The 20,023-nt window shown below is 36.7% G+C and overlaps 1 pseudogene; it reads right to left on the bottom strand.

Annotated features, from left to right (window-relative positions):
• Nucleotides 1–10,242: 10,242 nt before the first annotated feature.
• LOC149231223 (transcription factor bHLH149-like) lies at nucleotides 10,243–11,470 on the bottom strand (annotated as a pseudogene).
• Between the last annotated feature and the right edge of the window lie 8,553 nt (nucleotides 11,471–20,023).

Genomic DNA, 20,023 nt, shown 5'->3' with positions numbered 1-20,023 from the left:
AATGTGTACATGTGGTGCATGCAATTAGAGAATGATTGAACGCTATTGCACAATTCTAGGGAGAAAATTTCCTAAAAAAATAAGGGCAATTTCCCAAGGGAACAACGCAAGGAAATAAGAGGTTGGGAAGGCTTGAAATTGGCTAAGTGTTAGCCAAGTTTGTTCAGTTAGGTAGAGGGATAGGCTATACACTTGCATGGTGTGCTAAAGCTTGAGAAAACATTGCATTTCTTCTCTATTCTCTCATTAATGCAATATTGATAGTAAGGAGTTTTGAGCAGTTTCTTTCCACTATATAAATCTTTGTGCATGTGTTATGTTTCCTTTTGCATGTCTATGATTCTTGTTTTAGATGGTGAATTAACTTCCACAAATCAGTAGAGTAGATTCAAGTCTTGTGGTCTAGCAAATTTCATGAGCAGTATTGAATTTACACATTGATTTCTACCTGGAAAAGAAATTTACTAATAGCATATTCAAAGGACCTAAGATAAAGAATCATGTCTCTATTATATCCATATCGCTCAATAATGGGGCCAACATCAATGCTTATTTCAAGGCATCAAAATACCATCATGCTTGGTCATCCCAATTGGAAGGCATATTCTTTTTTCAAAACACACATAAAAGCCTTTGTGAGCTTAGTGTAGCAGGAAATGAATTGATGTAAGAAGTTTGCATTCCCTTGCAAAGATTACAGTTGGATAATAGTGTGTAGCAGAGGCATATTGATGATTGCTTTGAACTTTATGAGATCAACTATGATCTGATTCTTCAACATGATGAAGACTAGTAATCACCCAGAGATTAGACATAAGATGTACTTGTGGGGATTCAAATGAATGTTGTAGCAATTGCAACAAATAAACATGGTTCATAAATGTGTTGTGATTATCCTTTTTTTGGGAATGGTAATGATGCCATCCATGTAGGTTTTGACAATTTAGCTAATATTATGAAAAGTATGTAACATGGTCATTGGAAACTCACCATTAGAATTTTTAATGACAACTTTTTATACGCAAAAGTGTTAGGATATTCTGACACATAGGAAATAGTTAAGTTCAACTTGGTCTAGTATAGAGTTAGGTATAGAGTTAGGTAAAGTGTGTTTCTTTACCGTTGTACATTTTGTAACTTACAATCCGACGGTCACGATATGTAGTGATCCGACGGTTCACTCTCTCCTCGGTATTACCGACACTTGATCCGTGGCTTGACACCCGATTGGTCCATGAGTTCTATTTAAAGCGCATGGAGGGTCATTGTTCATGAAATCCGTCTATGAGAGAAATCTTATGTAAATTTTCATTCTTTGATTAATAAATTGCCTGAAGTGGCCACATTGGCTCAGGCCGTGGACTGTTTCCCTCTTTGAGGGTTTTAACCACGTCAAAAATACTGGTGTATTGATTTGAGATCTGGTTGTGAGCGGTGTCCTTTTGGTGTTCTTTCTGAGGAACTTACCCTGTAAATTCCTACTTGGTATCAGAGCTATTTGAGGGCCGCGTCCGTTGGTGATCCAAATCTGAAGCCGATAGAACTGCATGCGGCTGTCGTTTCCTAGATCTACTGTTTATGACTGCTTTCGGGCCGAGAGGACTGCTCTGTTGTGTTCGGAGCATCTGTTCCAGTGAGGAACCCCTTTCGTTTCATGCGAAAAGGTTTCCGGTAGCCCTATCTACGTCATTTTTAAGATCTGGAGGTATACAGTGTTTATCTGCAGTTTAGTGTTATTTTCTCTCTGGTTATTTCGGTTTCTGTTTATTTAGCTTTTCTTAATTACCGGATCTATACCTTTCATTTCTGTGTATGCTCTTTGCCCTGCGACTCTATGCGATCTGGGCAAATCAGAAACAGAAAGGAAGTTTTTTTTTCATGCGTATGCTCTTTTCCCTGCACCTTAGTGTGATCTTGGAAAATCAGAAACATTGAGAAAAATATTTAGTTTCCGACTAAAGCTAACTTCGAGCCGTAAGGTTCGTTTTTCTTTACATATTCGTGTTGGGTTTTGTGTTTTTGTTTTGTAGGGAAAAAAGAGCTTTCTCAAGGCAAGCACGCAACCCAAGGCCCCGCCCCCCCCTTCCCCTTCTCTCTCTCTCTCTCTCTCAAATTTTTTGTATAGCTCAATTGGTTCAAAGCTATTTTAAGAGAGTAGAGGTTTTGGGTTCAAATCTCCATTTTGTGGGGGCGTTTTTTTTCATTCCCGCACATTCGCGCACTTTGCCGGCAACTTCAACAAATTTTTTTCAAAAAGCCATAACTTCTTCATCCGGAAGCCTTTTTCAGAGCCGTTTTTTTTAAAACAGCCTAATTTTTCGAGATCTATCCATTGGAACACTTACTTTCAGCATCTTCAGCTTCAGTTTTAAAAAAAAAAAATGGAAAGTCCATGCCAAGTCATTCTTGACAGCACTAACTACTTCCAATGGATAGCCTACATGGAAGATTTACTTAGAAGTAAAGGTCTCTAGAGAATAGCCATAGGCCAAGAGAAAAAACCAAAAGATGAAGACAAGGCTGCAAAATGGGAAAATAGACAAGATCAAGCACGTGGTTTGATAGGAATGTCTATTTCTCCTGATCTTAGATTCCATATTGCAGAACTTGATACTCCTCATGAAGCATTAGAACAAATCACTAAAGTTTTTGGGATTAAAAATGAAATTAGAGCCCATCAACTTGAAAATGAGTTGCTTACATTAGATCCTAATAATTTTTCTTGCATTGAAGATTTCTTGTCCAAATTCAAGACCCTTAGATATCTCTTGGAAGGTGTTAAGGTTAAGAAAGAAGATAGTAACCTTATTTATTCCATCCTTACTAAGTTGGGACCAGCCTACTCTATATTTGTTTCCACCTTCCATTCTACAAGGGAAGCTTTCATTTGTCAAGGAAAAGACTACAAGGCCCCTTCCTTTGACTCTTTTTGTGATTCTTTAATAAGAGAACAAGAAAAAATCTTACACCTTGGTCTTCTTAATCTTGGAAACTCTTCCAAGAAAGCGTTAGCTGCCCAGCAGCAACCAAATTCAAAGAATCCTAAGAAGTCATATCCTAAAAAGAATGGTCCTAAACCAAACAAGGGTCCTAAGCAAACTCACCCTCAAAATGAAAGATCATTTCAGCAAAATGATAAGACCAATAAAAACAAATGGAAGAAGACTGATAGACATTGTAACTTTTGTAATCGAGATGGCCACTTAGAATCTAAATGCTTTAAGAAGATGGAAGCCTTGGAAGCCACAATGAAGAAACATAACATCCATGTGGAGCATTCTTCAACTTCAACTTCAACTTCATCTTCAGGAATGGCACTTTCTGCATGTCGTTGTCAATCACCTCAGTCTGGTTATGCATTAAATGTATCTTCTTCTTCTCATTCTCATGAGTGGCTCATTGATTCTGGAGCCTCTTATCACATGGCCAAAAACAAAGCCATGTTTTCTTCTTTAAATGATTGTAACACCAAAAATATATATGTTGGTGATGATAGATCTCTTAATGTTGTAGGGACTGGAACTGTTCATCTAGACAATGGTCAGTTTAATGATGTATTATGTGTTCCAACCTTATCCTGCAACCTTCTATCTGTATATCAGATAACTCATTCAGGTGAAGGTAAAATTGTTGAATTTTCACCTCATGATTTTGTAATCAAGGATCTAAGAAATCCTAAACAGATTCTAGCTACTGGTATTGCTGATGATTCCACAAGGTTGTATAAGTTTCACAACTTTGGGTCATCAAATCTTCCCTCAGTATTTGTTGCTCATAATGATGAAGTGAGCAAACTTTGGCATGAGCGATTTGGTCACTTAAACTATCGCTCCCTTCAACATCTATGTAAAGAAAATATGGTGACAGGTCTTCCTATGGTATCTTGCAGAGATGGTGTTTGTTCCGGATGTGTACTCGGAAAACATCATCGGGACAGTTTTGAAAAACGTGCCTCTTGGCACGCCTCAGCCCCTTTACAGCTTGTGCACAGTGATTTTTGTGGTCCACTTCCTGTTGCTTCATTCTCTGGCTGCAAGTATTTCTTAACTTTCATTGATGATTTCTCCAGACGCACTTGGGTATACTTCTTAAAACTCAAGAGCGAAGTATTTAACATTTTTTTGGCCTTCAAAGCCTTTGTTGAAAAACAATCTGGACATCAAATTCTTAAGCTAAGAACTGATAATGGTGGAGAATATGTTAAAAACACATTCATCAACTTTTGCACCGAAAATGGAATTCAAATGCAACATACTGTTCCATACACTCCACAACAAAATGGTGTAGCTGAAAGGAAAAATCGCACCTTAAAGGAAATGGCTAATTGTATGCTGCAATCTAAAGGACTCAGTCTTAGTTTTTGGGCCGAAGCAATTAATTGTGCAAATTATATAATAAATCGCACTCCTACTAAGGTTCTAAAGAATATCACTCCAGAAGAAGCTTGGAGTTCCATTAAACCAGATGTAAGTCACTTTCGTGTTTTTGGAAGTGAAGCATGGGCCCATATTCCAGATGAAAAGCATAAAGATTTAGAACCTAAGAGTGAGAAATGTACTTTTGTTGGATATTCTGAATATGTAAAAGGTTATAGACTTATTCCATTTAAGTCCAAAAATGTTATCATTAGAAGAGATGTAAAATTTGATGAAAATAAATCGGCCTGCGAGCCTAGTCCGGCAGATGTGCCACCTCTTCCTATCTCTTCTACTTTTGAAAACATTTCTTCTTCAGATGATGAAAGTGAGGATGACAATCCTCCCCCACCTTCTCAGGATCCTCAACTTCCAAGATGGGTCCGTGCTACTCGGGATGCAGCAGGTGATCTTGCCGGTGATCCTACAGATCAGCGACGTACACGTTCTCAGTTTGAAAGAGCCTCTTCTTTACTGGCTCAAGCTCTAGTAAATCATGATCCTGACACTTTTGCAGAAGCTTCAGGCCATCCACATTGGGAAGCAGCTATGAATGAAGAATATCATTCATTGTTGGCAAATGATACATGGGATCTTGTTCCTCTACCAAAGGGACGCAAACTTGTTAGATGTAAATGGGTTTACAGAACCAAGTATGGACCAGATGGGAAAGTTGATAAACATAAAGCTCGTCTTGTTGCTAAGGGCTTTTCACAGGTTGAAGGCATTGACTACACTGAAACCTTCTCCCCTGTTGCCAAAATGAACTCTATCCGCCTTGTTCTTTCCCTTGCTGCCTCTTTAAAATGGGAAGTCCATCAGATGGATGTTAAATCTGGGCATGGGGACTTGCATGAAGAAATCTATATGGAACAACCCTATATGGAACAACCCATTGGCTTCATCCAAACAGACTCCAGCCTTGTATGTCAACTTAAGAAATCTCTTTATGGTCTCAAGCAAGCTCCTCGGGCTTGGTATGCCAAAATGGATAGCTTTCTTTTAGAATCTGGCTTTTCTAGGTGTTATTCTGACAATACTGTCTACACCAAGAAAGTGGGCAACTCTCTTATCATCCTTGTTCTTTATGTTGATGATCTTATTCTTACTGGTAGTGATCCCAACCTTATAAACCATGTGAAGTCCAGCCTTAAAAAGAAATTTGAAATGACAGACTTAGGACACTTACACTATTTTCTCGGTCTTCAAGTCTTGCAATCCAAGGAGGGTATTTCCTTTTCCCAGTCCAAGTATGCTTGTGATATTCTTCGTCATTTTCACATGGAAGACTGTAAGCCAGCCCCTTCTCCCTTTCAGTCTGGAGTCAAAATTTCAGTCTCTTGTACTTCTCCTGAAGTTGATGCTACCTTATACCGTCAACTTGTAGGAAAACTCTTGTATTTAACCCATACTCGTCCTGACCTTTCCTTTGTTGTTGGCCTTGTTGCTCGTTTTATGCAAAACCCCCGTGAAAGTCATTGGAAAGCAGCTAAAAGAATACTTCGTTATGTTCGAGGTACAGTACAGTTTGGGATTCATTACAGTGCCAAAGCAGCTCCTCTATTAGTTGGTTTCACTGATTCTGATTGGGCTGGTGACCCTGATGATCGGAAGTCTACTACCGGTTATGTCTTCACTCTTGGTTCAGGACCTATTACATGGGCTTGTAAGAAACAGGCTGCCATTTCTCTTTCGTCAGCAGAAGCAGAGTATCGTGGTGCCGTGGAAGCTAGTAAGGAAGCCTTGTGGCTTCGTCAGATCCTATCAGAGTTTGGCTTTGAGCAGCAGCATCCAACCACACTTTGGTGTGATAATCAAAGTGCCATTCAGCTATGCAAAGATCCAGTCCAGCATCAGCGCAGCAAACACATTGAACTACACATGCACTTCATCAGAAAGCTCATTCATGACCATGTTCTTGAAGTGCAATATTGTTCAACAGATGATCAGGTTGCAGACATCTTCATAAAGGCTCTCACAGAGGCGAAGTTCACTAAACTTCGATATATGCTTGGAGTTCAGGAAGTTGTCACTAAGGGGGGATAGGCTCTAGTGCCTCCTTCCTTCTCCTATTGTGTCATATTTTTAAATCCTTCAATCCTATCCCAAGTTGTTCTTAAGGGGGGATGTTAGGATATTCCGACACATAGGAAATAGTTAAGTTCAACTTGGTCTAGTATAGAGTTAGGTATAGAGTTAGGTAAAGTGTGTTTCTTTACCGTTGTACATTTTGTAACTTACAATCCGACGGTCACGATATGTAGTGATCCGACGGTTCACTCTCTCCTCGGTATTACCGACACTTGATCCGTGGCTTGACACCCGATTGGTCCATGAGTTCTATTTAAAGCGCATGGAGGGTCATTGTTCGTGAAATACATCTATGAGAGAAAGCTCATGTAAATTTTCATTCTTTGATTAATAAATTGCCTGAAGTGGCCACGTTGGCTCAGGCCGTGGACTGTTTCCCTCTTTGAGGGTTTTAACCACGTCAAAAATACTGGTGTATTGATTTGAGATCTGGTTGTGAGCGGTGTCTTTTTGGTGTTCTTTCTGAGGAACTTACCCTGTAAATTCCTACAAAAAGTTCCATAAGGAAAAATGAAAATTACCTTATGCTATTATTTGAGATTCATCTAAATTTGATTATAACCAAAGAATTTCACATATCATTACTAAATGTATTCTAACCAAACTTAAAAAAAATTGATTTTCATGTCATGTACATTCTGTCAAACACTTTACATGTAGACCTTTCTTTAAATACTTTATATATAACCAACCAAACAATATTTTTATTGTAGACATTTTGTCAAACATTTATCATGAAATCAAATAAGAAACATTGCTCTAATTCCATTTGAAACATACTAACTCAAAGATGCCACTAAATCATGCAACCTTTTGATTTATGTCTTTGAGGTATTTTATCAAATAGTTTGTTGCAACTTGTAATATAATGACTTTAACACATTTATTTAAATTATTTTCATGAAAATAGGTATAGATCAACTATGAGAGTACTATGATTTCATTGGGGAATTTCATCAAACAATTTGTATGCAATGAGTTATTAAATCGTTTATGAATTTCTTCATACACTTTGCATGCAAACTAATTTTTCCATATCTCCTAAACTATAGAAATACAAGTTATAAAAATTGAACAAGATGACCAGTGGGAGCTCCCCTCACTATCGTCCAAGTTTCCGCATCTCGAATATCTGAGATGAAAATGTATAGCAAAAATTCCAACATGACTGGATTGATGCATGATTTTAGGATCATAGAGGAATTTCAAATTCCACTAATTATATATCCTTCCCCTCACTAAGGTCTAAGTTTGAGATTTTGGAACCTGCCAGAAAATATGTTATAGTAGAAATGAAAAAAAGACCTGTTTGATGAATTTAGGAATCCCAACTTCCTCTAATCATATTTTCTAAACAATCATGAACCAAGATCTAAAACTTGGACTGGAGGATTAGTGTGATTTCCCCTCACAGTGGCCAAAATTTCAGCTTCTTGAACCTCCGAAAAGAAAATTTATAATAGAAATGGAAACATGACATGTTTAAGGAAGAATTTAGGAAGCCTATCTTCCTCAAATAGTGACGTTACAAAATTTAATACATATAAAAAGCTATAGCCAAATAGTATAAAATCTACAACCATGATAAATTTGTTGAAAAGTACATGTATGTACATATAAACTTGCTGAAAAGAGCAATTAAATAATCATGCATAAGAGATACTTATTTAGACTCAAATATTTTACAATTTGGAACTAAAGAACAGTGAACCACCAAATATAGGCTTAGCTATGCTACAACCTTTCTCATAGTTGATCACCCTCAAGCTACATCTGAAGCACTGAGATAAAAAATAAACTCCGGGATATTCAGGGCTACTCTCCTCCACACAAAAGAAAGAATCTCAATGTCTGTCCTTTCCATTCCTTTACCAGACCCATAGAAATTCACAAATGAAAATGCAAGTCTGCACAGCACAAGCGAGTCCTCCTCCCACCTTTGTAGTCCCTCGGACTTCCCTTCTTTAGTTCTCTGTCCTTAGAGCCATCTAGTCCAAGGAAAAATCACTACAACACATTCAACTTCTATTATACAATATGCCACCAATTGTCATTCCAATTCCGTTTTTTGACTCAAAGGGGGAAAATGATTGTATCAGAATAATAATGGATTAATTCTCAAAATAAAAAGGAAAAAAGAATCATTCTCCATTGTTTTTCTCCATTTTATAAACACACCTTGACACTTCATCTTCTCAATCATCACATTAATGCAATTATTAGTTCAAGGTATATATTTTCCTCTCAAAACATCATAATCTATTAGTTGTCCCCCTTCTTTAATTTTAATATATTTTATTAATAAAACAAAACATTACATTTCATAATAAACTTTCAACTCATAACATCAACGCTAACTAACATTATTTATCATTAATTATAAAAAAAAATAACAGAATAAAAAAAAGAGTGTCACAATACTTGTCCTTAGTATTTTAGTATTGTACCTCTTGCCAAACCAATATATGAATAAAACAAATAAGGATAATGCCAATTTCATGCCTTTATGCAATTCCCAAGTGGCATCTTGTGCTTCGTAATGTTTCCACTGTACTTTAAAATGCACAACGGTTTCGTTTTGAATTAGTGTCTCTTCTTTCCTAGTACACATTGTGGTTCTCGATTGAAAAGTTCGACATCGACCGCAGTTTAATCAATTACATGATTGAAATTATAAACATTAATATGATTAAAATCATGAACATACTTTTGCTCGATTGAAAAGTTCCACTTCGACCACAGTTTAATCAATTACATGATTAAACTTTTCACTTCGACCAAAGTTTAATCAATTACATGATTAAAATTATAAACACTAATATGATTAAAATCATAAACATACTTTTTAAGTAAAGATACATAAAATACATTATTAAATGTATTGTTATCACATACCCCAACCAACCGATGAGTAATTCTCATACAATTCCAAAAACATTCATTAAAAGTAAACCTAGAGAAAAAGTCCATGCTTGATGACACAGTACATCACTTAAAACCAAAACCGTAAATTTATGCATCCGCTAGAAATATTGCCAGGCATTGAGTGAAATATTTTGAGGAAGAAGCCCTGCATATAATGTGTGTGGGGCCTGTTCCTTCAAATGATAAGGTGAACAGGTTGGAATCTTTCAAGAACATTGCCGGAGTAGCTAAAGAAATGCAGCCGAAAAGGTTGAACCTTTGGCCCGTTTTCCTAATCTTTAAAGAATTGCTACACACATTTCATTATTTCTGCCTCATGACGGTTTATTCCTAAACAGTAAGCAACATGTACTAGCAAAACTTCAGAAGTATACCAGGATTCTGTGGACAGGATTAATGTAAAAACATGAAAATATATACCCCAAAATATCAGCGAAACTCAAGAAATATATCACAATGCCTGTGGACAGGATGATAGATGCAAACTCTTTTGATACAATATAGCATTAGTTTGTTATATGTGGTGATTTTTGAAATATTTTTTGGTTTAATTGACTTAAAATTTAAAAATTCTCTGTAATTTTTGTTTTTTTGGGTTTAATTTACTTAAAATTTTGGAAATCACAAGTTTGAGTTACTATTTATCTGAATGTTCCAAATGTATTTCAGAATCTATAGAATCAAAAATCTATTTTAAACAACAAAATTTAAAAATTTAAACCAAAAAACACTTGCCGAATCTAACCAAAAAAAACCTCAAAACATAGAAGATTTAGAGACCGATATTTCTCCAATATCACAGATCTGTGCATAGAATCAAGCAAAGATTTTGATATAGTATATAACTCTGTAAAACTTTAGAAATTAGGATCCCGCTGCAAAACTATTGCAGCCGTGTAACGATGGATAAAACTTCAAAACATAGTAGATTTAGAGACCGATATTTCTCCTATATCACAGATCTGTGCATAGTATCAAGCAAAGATTTAGATATAGTATATAACTCTCTAAAACTTTCGGAATTAGGATCCCGCTGCAAGCCTATTTGAGGCGTGTAGCGATGGATCCAAGAGTACATTCCAAGGCGACAACTTACACCTGCATTGCCTGGTTATGTACACTGCATAATTCTATAGGCTCAATATATAAGAAACTGAAGATGTCTGTCCTCAAAAGCAGTTCGGTGAATCCAACCCGGCTCCAGGCTATGATGCTAGGAAGAGATTTGCAATTACACTACTATGATACTATGAAGAGATTTGCAGTTACACTTTCCAAACCAATAAGTAAGATTTCCAGGATAGAAATTACTAATTCAATAAAGATGCGGTGATTCCTCCGGAAATCAAGCATGGGCGCATGAGAAATCATATTTTTACAGAAGGGGAAGCTGATCCCTGCTGCTGTTGCGTGGTGGCTTCGTCCATACACTAGTAGAACTCGTGTAAAATTCTGCGAGGGCCTCCATGGCGTGAACTTGCACTTCCAGATTCAGTATGTAGTCCGCGGTCTCCTGAAGAAGGGTATCAAAACCCCTGCTTCTGCCACCGGGAACGAGCCTCTGCAGAGTCCCAAGTTTCCTTTCAATGGAGCCATCGTCATGGCTGTCTGTCTTTATATCAATATTGGCCAATCTTGCTCTCCTTGCCAGCGTTACGCTACGGCTTCGGCGGAGGGAGGATTTCTTCATCTTCAGCTTCGCCATCATCTTTTCTCTGCCCAAGCGGTGATGGTGCAGAGCTCGACTCCACGCAGAACCCTTCTTCGCAGTTTGAGCCAAGCACATGTCGGCTACGCGCCGAATGGCTCGCTGGCGCTGCGTTAGGCTAAAGCGCCCTTTATGGATCTTTTGGAGACCGGGGAGAAGACGGGTAAAGTAGACTTGAACTCTTGACATATTGCTGCACTTCCCTTTAATGGTAAGCATATATGTGGGCTTCTATTCTTCTGCCGCGACAGTATCTGGGGGGCAGGCAATATAACGTTTAAAGCCAGTGAGGAAACGGATGTGTAATCGATCCACACATTAGCATTAACTGCGCTGCCTGGTGTCCTTCCCGCCATTTTCCTCGGCGACTACAGTGGAGTCACATGTACGGACTCGGGAAAAATGCGTAATCACAATCATGATGCACCGGTTACGGAAATCTAATCAATAACAGTGGCAAAGTCAGCTCAGAGCCAATATTCACATGCGATGCCCTGAAATTTGGTTCAATACGAATGCCTCTAAAACCAACTAAGCACATGTTGCCATTATCCATATGAATGCCTGTAAACCCAACTAACGGCACGCATGTGCACGCCTGCTTTTCTTTTTTTTCTTTATTTCTCGGAAACGATTACATGATTTTAGTACCTACATTCGCTGTCGGCCTTCTGTGGAGCAGACACGAATTGTGAGCTGCCAGTATTCAATGAATTGTGAGATGGACATATTAGATGATAAATGTCCCCACGGAGTTTCCCAGTTTTCTGCATATTTTACCATTGTTGGAATAGACAGTATGGCTGTCACACTGTGTTCGGTAAGATTTTCAAATCAAGGAGATTTAATGCTCCCCTGCTGGGGAGTTTTACAACACTATAAGGCGCTGTATGGGTCTTGGTGACAGAAACGGCTAGCCATCGGGATTCATGATTTTTGTGGGATATGGAGTCGTATTTTAATACGCGCCCCTATTGTTCTTATAATAATTATAGCGATGACCTGGTAGATTTGTATAAGTGCCAGTCGTAAGTCTCTGGGTCAAAATTCAACACGTTACAGCCAGTAAATAGCGGCCTAATATCTTCGAGAAGTGTGAATAGAAAATTAGAAAATTAGAAACTGATTATTATTTATATTTGTACTAAGAGAGCAATTCATTTTATGTTAGTTGAAATATTTTCTGGTAATTAATGTTATGTTCCGTATCGTATGTGTTGTAGCTAAAAAAACTACTACTATATTAATTAATTTATTGTTGATCGAATGATGTTCACCAAATTTATGTCTGCTCTTATAGAAAAATTTAGTGAGCCGTTGATTTACTGTTAGCCGAAAAATTCCTTTGTAATTAATGTTATGTTTGCAGGTATCATACCTTGTATATCTCAGCGAAAAAAAAATAGACTACTCTATTAATTACTTCATTGCTGAATGATGTTTACAAAATTTATTTCTCCTCTTGTTTTTATTATCATCATGATATTCAATACTTTGTTAGCTCCGACCGTAGGTCACAAGGCAGATTGAAGACATGTGACTTTCGAGTGGAGACAGATATCCTAGAGTGACTTGTTCCTTCAAACAACGGATGGATGTAAATTGCAATGTGCACTATTTGGTATCTCCGAATGTTTTAATCAATCTCACATTTATGAAAAAGAAGTATATGATCATCTAAATGAATACCATATGATTTGGACTAATGCAAGAACAAAACATAACACAAATATAAACAAAAGCACATAGATGCTACTGAAATAAATCTTCATTTTATTAATATCAAAGAATTGAAATATGTTTACATACACAATGGAAATAAACTAGCTCAGACGATGGTAGCTTATATCTGAAAAGAAATGTGGTAGCTACATGTCTCCGAATATATTTGAAAAGAAATGTGGCAGCTACATGTCTCTGAATTATGTTACAATGAAGCTCAAGGGCCTTTATATTATTGAACAACAAATGGAAACCCTAAAAAAACCAAACCCTAACCCTAGGAGATGGAATGCCAAGAGTTTGTGGGCTCTGTTTGGGTTAGTTGGGTAGCCAACTTCCTGGAGTCATAACTTGGTCATATGATCTTTGCTTGGTGCATACAATACCTCGTTAGAAAGGTCTTCCCAAGTACTACAATCTTTGAGACATGCCTCCAGCAATAGCTATGGGTCTACTATGGACCTAAAAAAGACATCGTTTAGGGGGTCAAAACAGCACCAGAAGTTCAAGACCTGAAAAACTGCTAAAAATAGCAAATTGTGCTATCATCAAGGAAACTGATGAAATTGGCGAGAGGTAGAGATGGAATAGGTAGGTGGCCACTAATATCCACATGGATTAGTCCTCCCCCCTTAGGAATCAAGGGTCCCCATTGCGTGAAGAGACTCCATGAGATGAGGAAATTTTTGTTAAACCTAGTCCCTGGTGAGCCACTTTCTTTGGTGGAGGAGTTGGTCTGCTTTGACAATTCGATATAGTTTGATCATCTGCTTGAAATTGTTCTTGATCTATGTGTCCATGATCTGATCAATTGTGTCCTATTCGATACAACTTGGGTTGATCTTTGTCGCTGTCAGCTGCTCAGCAAGTCAGATGTGTCCAAAAATGGGGGAAATTATGGTCACAATCAATCCACATTGAATACTAGCTACAGGGCAAGGAACAGTGCAATGTTGAGCTCGAAGGAAATGACCCCTATAACCTTAGTGACGGTGTAAGGCCCATATCTTAGCAGGCGAAGCTTGTGGTGGGCCCTAGCGAGACAATCATTCTGCAAATGTAACTAAACTTTGTCTCCCACCTAGAACTTGTGTGGCACCCGATGCTAGTCATGACATTGTTTGTACTTAGCATTGGCTTTATCCAATAAGTCGTGGGCCTGCTTGCATATGTTCTCAATGTGCTCAATGAAGTTATTAGGTATGTTAGCTTCAAAATAGACATGAACCGAATCTTCATGAGAAACTGCAAGTGCTATGGCAATATCAATGGGACATAGTGGTTGGAATTCCAATCTCACCTCAAAGGGGTTGTGACCAGTTGAGTTATGGAGAGCTTTGTTGTAGTTGTGTTGGACATAGGGGGGCTTTCATACCACATGCATGGATGCTTCAAGTTGTACATGTGCAGGATATGCATGATCATCCTCTTGATGGATTTTCTCTAAGCATATGTTTGGGGGTGGAAATTTGTGGACTTAGTGAGCTTGGTATCCAACAACGACCAAAGGCTTGACTAGAATGTACTTAAGAACTTGTTCTCCTAGTTTGGGATAATGGACTATGGGATTCCAAAGTGTACCCATACTCATTCAAAGAAGAGTTTAATAGTGGCTTCAATTGTGATGTTCTTCTTGTATGCCTCTGAAATGGTCATCTTAGAGAACCTATCGATGACCACGAAAACAAATTCATTTTCATGCTTTATAGAAGGAAGGCCTGACATGTAATCCATGAAGATGGACTCGCAAACATGGATACGAGTAGGAAGAGGAGTATATAGGCCTTGATTCTTGATTATAGGTTTGGAAATGGCAGAGTAAGTGCAGGATCTGATGTACTTCCCAACATCTTGTAACAGGTTCAGCCAAAAAAATACTTCTGCAGCACTGCCACTGTCTTTTATACCCAAAAATGTCTAGAAACCCAATTGTAGTGCATCTCCCAAATCATCTTGGCAGACTCCCTTGAAGGAACACATAGGTGTCCCAGGTGGCATAATAATGCATCCTCGAGGTGAAAGTCTATAACTTTCTTACTTTATAGAAGCATCTGGTATGTGGTGCCAAATTGTAGATCACTCTTGTAAAGATGAGGCAATTCCAAAGTCTAGTGTCCCCAAGAGTCAAGCACAATGGACAATGCAATAAACAATGATCAGTTGAGGCAGTATGCACCATTATTAGTGTTTCCCTTCTTTTACTTTATGTTTAAATGGAACTGTTCCAGATATGTGGACCATTTCTAATGGTGACAATTCTACAACTTCCCTTATGTCTGTATGAATTGAAGGGGTTGACGGTCTGTATGGATGACCGTTTATTTTCCAATAATGTAATGCTTCCATTGTTGGCATGCCTGCACATTGGAATACATCTCTTTATGATAGCTGGGATACTTTCCAACTATATTTTAAGGTGGCGCACTATGATTGTTAGGTCCTTATAATGTTACTATATCCCACCTATTGTAATTTTTGTGCCCATGTATCCCCCATGTTGATATTTTTTAGTCCCATAGAAGCCCATTATTTTTATTTTTGTACCCTTATATTATTATTATCATGTAGGCTCTGATTATATTGTGACCCCTTAGAGTCTTATATATACCAAGGAGGTATTATTCTTTGTATCATCCAATAATTTCTAATTTATGTAATTTAAAGGAGGTTTCCTCCTCGAATAAGATAATTTTTTAATCGTTTATCTATCTCTTCTTTTGTTTCGTGAGCTGGTTGGATAACATCTTCTATTAGAGATTTGGATTACAGGGTTTTACTGCTTCAAACATGTCATCTTGGAATTTTTTCTTGAAGTTTTTTTCTATGAGGGCTCAAAAGTTGAAATGTTTATCATGTAGAGTAGAAGTCTTGGTGAACTTTGTGTAAATATTTTAGATCTTGGTTCACTATATCTTTGGAGATATGGTCCGCATAATTTAGGGTTTCTGCAAGCTCCAAAATTTAATCTCGAATAGGTGAACTAGGGAAAATTCTCACAACTTTGTCTTTGAGCATCAGATTTGAATTTCGTAAAAGTTGAGTAAAAGTGCATGGAATATAGTTTTTTTAATATCATTTTCTGGTTCGAATGTCAAAACAATGACATGTGGCATTCTGTACAAGTTTGCTTTACTGAACCAATCTATAATCAGGCCATGGTGGGAGATTGGAAATAACTCTTTCTTGAAGAATCCAATATCCGTTTAACTTATGGGGTTGGAAAGAAGAACTAGAGGGACACCACAAGACAAAATTTAAGATCTTAGAGATCCGAAATTACAAGGATACAAAAATTTCAATATAGAACTCCTAAAAAGAAAGAAGAAGGTGTGTATTTTATAATTTTTTGCATAACCTCTATTTGAAAATTACTTTGAAGTGATTCAAAGCGCATAGTGAAGCATAGGTATCATTGTTTGATTCCAAATTTCCTCAAAACAAAAAAGTGGACGCACCTAGTAAGAAACTAGAAAGATCTTTTATGACACATAAAGAAGAGGAAGAAATGCAACATGATATATCGAAATTACGAGATCAAATGCAAAAAATTTCACTCTCACAAATTGTAACCAAAAATGAATTGGAAGTGATGATGATTGTCAACATGGATGGTTTAGAATAAAATATAAAAAGGGACATGGAAGACCTGAAGGATGGTTTAAAAGCATAAATGGAAAGTTTGAAGGAATATTTGACAAAGTTTCAACAAAAAATGCTTCCTAATGGTGACAAAGTATTTCATGAAACTCAGGATGAGAACAAAAGGAATGTTAATCATGATTCTAGACTCTAACTTTGGGTTGAATAAAAACCACATTCCAACGATCGACATGAGGAAGTTTGATGATAAGGATCTGGAAACATGGATACTACATATGGAGCAATATTTTGATCTACATGGTGTGTAACCCTAAAAAAAGGTACGTATTGCATCTTTATATTTAGAGCAGGATCAATTTGTATGGTATCGATGGATTTGTTCTCGTAAACCACTAGTTACTTCGTCAATATTTGCGAAGTAAATGATAACACATTATGAGGATAAAAAGAGAAACACCTTCTTTAGCCAATTCATAAATCTCAAACAAAAGGGTTCAATGGAAGAGCGCATTGAGGATTTCCAAAAAATGAATATTACAGTAACTAATATTCCAAAGAAGCATTGGATTGATGTCTTCATAGGGACTTTAAATGCTAACATCCAACATGAGGTTCGACTTTGTGAATCTGATTTATTGGAGAAGGCATTTACGGTGGCAAGAAAAATTAAAATCAAAATTATGGCAACAAGGAAGTCCATCGCTCACAACTATAAAGATGGAAGTGTTGTTTCTCTTAGTCTTCCATAACCTACAAGATTGGCACCACAACAATTGGAGGAAAAAAGAGAAAATGGGACTTTTTATAGTTATGATAACAAATACATTAAAGGTCATAAGTATGCTGAGAAAAAATTGTTTACGTATATTGTGAAGAGGAGGAAGAAAATGAATAAGAAACATCAAAAGAAAAGGATATACACCAGTAACCAATCCTATAGAAAGAAGAAATCTATCTGATCAGATATTTTAATGCATTCGCAGGAATTACCACTCCTCAAACTCTCAAGATGGAAGGATATATCAAAAAGAAAAAGGTAATAGTGGTGATTGATTTGGGCAGTACCCATAATTTTGTTCATTGTAAGAAAGCCAAGGAATTGAATTCTTTTCTATATCAAGAACCAAACTGTCAAATGATAGTTGCAAATCGAGGAGCTATAAATTTCCCTGGAAAGTGCCATAATATCAATCTAACCATGGGGCAGTATGTATTCAGTTTTCCAATGATTTCCATTCCAATGGTTGGTGTTGATGTTGTACTAGGAGTCCAATCGTTACAATCTTTGGGGACGATAGCTTTTAATTTTTAAGAACTTTTCTTCAAATTTTTTTGGGAAGGAAAGGAATTTGAATTAAGTAGTATCGCGGGGAAACCATGAAAGATAATAAGTGCCAATTCCATGACAAATATTCTGAAGAAAGAACAACGAGACATATTTGCACAGTTATGCTCACTAGAGGTTCACACATCGAAATCATCTACTTCTCCAGATCTCCAAAAAGTTTTGGACAATCATTCCAGTGTATTTGAGAGTCCCAAAGGCCTCCCACCTATTCATGATCATGATCATGTTATTCATTTGATTCTAGAAATTTTTCCTCCAAACATTAGACCTTACATATATCCCTATGCCAAAAAGAATGAAATTGAACATATGGTTACAAAAATGCTAGAGGTCAATATAATTCAACCTTGTCAAAGTTTTTTCTCTGCTCTAGTAGTATTGGTTCACAAGTAGGATGGATCATGACATATGTGTCCATATTATAGGGAACTCAACAAGCTCACTATTAAAGATAAATATCCCATTCCCATCATTGATGAATTATTGTATGAATTACATGGAGAAATTTACTTCACTAAACTCGATCTTCGTTTAGGACATCATCAAATTAGAATGAATGCTGAAGACATTCTTAAAACAACATTCAAAATTCATGAGGGTCATTATGAATTTTTTGCCATGCCTTTTGGCCTTACTAATGCACCTTCCACATTTCAAGGTTTGATGAATTCCATTTTCCAACGCTCCCTTAGAAAAATTGTGTTAGTGTTTTTTGATGATATAATAATCTACAACAAGTCTTGGAAGGATCATGTTCAACATGTTGACACGGTGCTCAAACTATTGGAGGAGAAACAATTATATGCAAAAACCTCCAAAAGTTTCTTTGAAGTATAGAAGGAGGAATATTTGGGTCATATTGTATCTCGTGAGGTTGTTAAGATAGACCCTGACAAAATTAAATCCATTAAGGAATGGAAAATCCCCACAAGCATAAAACATATTTGAGGATTTCTCGGGTTAACAGGGTATTATCGCAAGTTTGTTAAGAATTTGGGAGAATAACATCAACTATAACAACATTACTGAGGAAAGATGCATTTTATTGGACTATAGATGAAACTAACACACTTGAACATCTCGAAGAGACAATGTGCCAAGCATCGGTATTAGCTACACCAAACTTCACAAAAATTGTTATCGTGGAATGTGATGCCTTGGGAAATGGAATTGGTGATATTTTAATGCAAAAAGGAAGACCCATTGCTTCTGAATATCACCCAGTGTTGAGAAATGGCAACAAGAAATTCTAGTTTAATTTGTTCTTGAATTAAACTGTGAATTAAAATCGAATTATATTCTCATAGAAGCTTGTAAATAGTAAATTAAGTTTAATTAACTTAATTAGATTAGGAATTTTGAGTTGGAAGTCTTTTTGTATTCATGTATATGTTCTCCCTAAATTTTAGGTGTCAAGTATGAGTTTAAATTGAGTCTTAATTATATAGCTTAGTTTACTGAAATATGGTTAGTTAAACTAGTTCTAACTATTTATGGAACTAATAGAGGACTAACAGTCAATTAGTGCACTGGTGCATCCACAAGGGTTACTCCAGTTAACTGAAGATTCCCTCATGAGAAACTCATGCATGTCAGTTCAGAGAAAGACCTAGTTAAGACCAGAGTGTAGGGACAGTGTACTATCAGTTGTATGATTTATTGAGTTGTAAATATCATGCATGCAATCAAAGAAGGACCTATGTTTGGATTGCATAGTTTTGGAAGCATGAATTCCCTTTAAATATAGGTTATTCATCCTAGGAATTTCGCAAGGAAATAGGAGCTTGGCAAGCAGTGGAAATTGGCTAAGTGTTGGCTAATAGTGGGCTTGTGAGGTAGATAGTTGAATATACTTGTGCATAATTGTTCTAGTGAGAACAAGATTTGTATCTTCACTCATATTTATGATTTAATGCAATACAGATAGGCAAGGTTTAGAGTAGTGGATTTCCTAAGGAAAAGTATTGTGTTATGTGTCATTGATTTGTATTCTTCTTGTTCATATTGTTTTCATCGATCTAATGGCTTCCACTAGTTGAAATTAGAAGTAGATTCTTGTCCCGTGCTTTAGTAAATTACATGGGCTTGTGAATCTATACAAAATTCTACATGGTATTGGAGTTCAGTTCAATATAATAGATGAGCTTTCGAAGTTTTGAGATTTTGGTTACATGTGAAATTTGAGTTTACAATACATACTTCAGGATTAGCAAA

Source organism: Pinus tabuliformis, chromosome J (assembly GCF_031772625.1).
Source record: "Pinus tabuliformis cultivar Carrire ecotype Pingquan chromosome J, CPIR1, whole genome shotgun sequence".
Classification (NCBI taxonomy): Eukaryota; Viridiplantae; Streptophyta; class Pinopsida; order Pinales; family Pinaceae; genus Pinus; species Pinus tabuliformis.
This window is presented reverse-complemented; position numbering and strand designations above follow the sequence as displayed.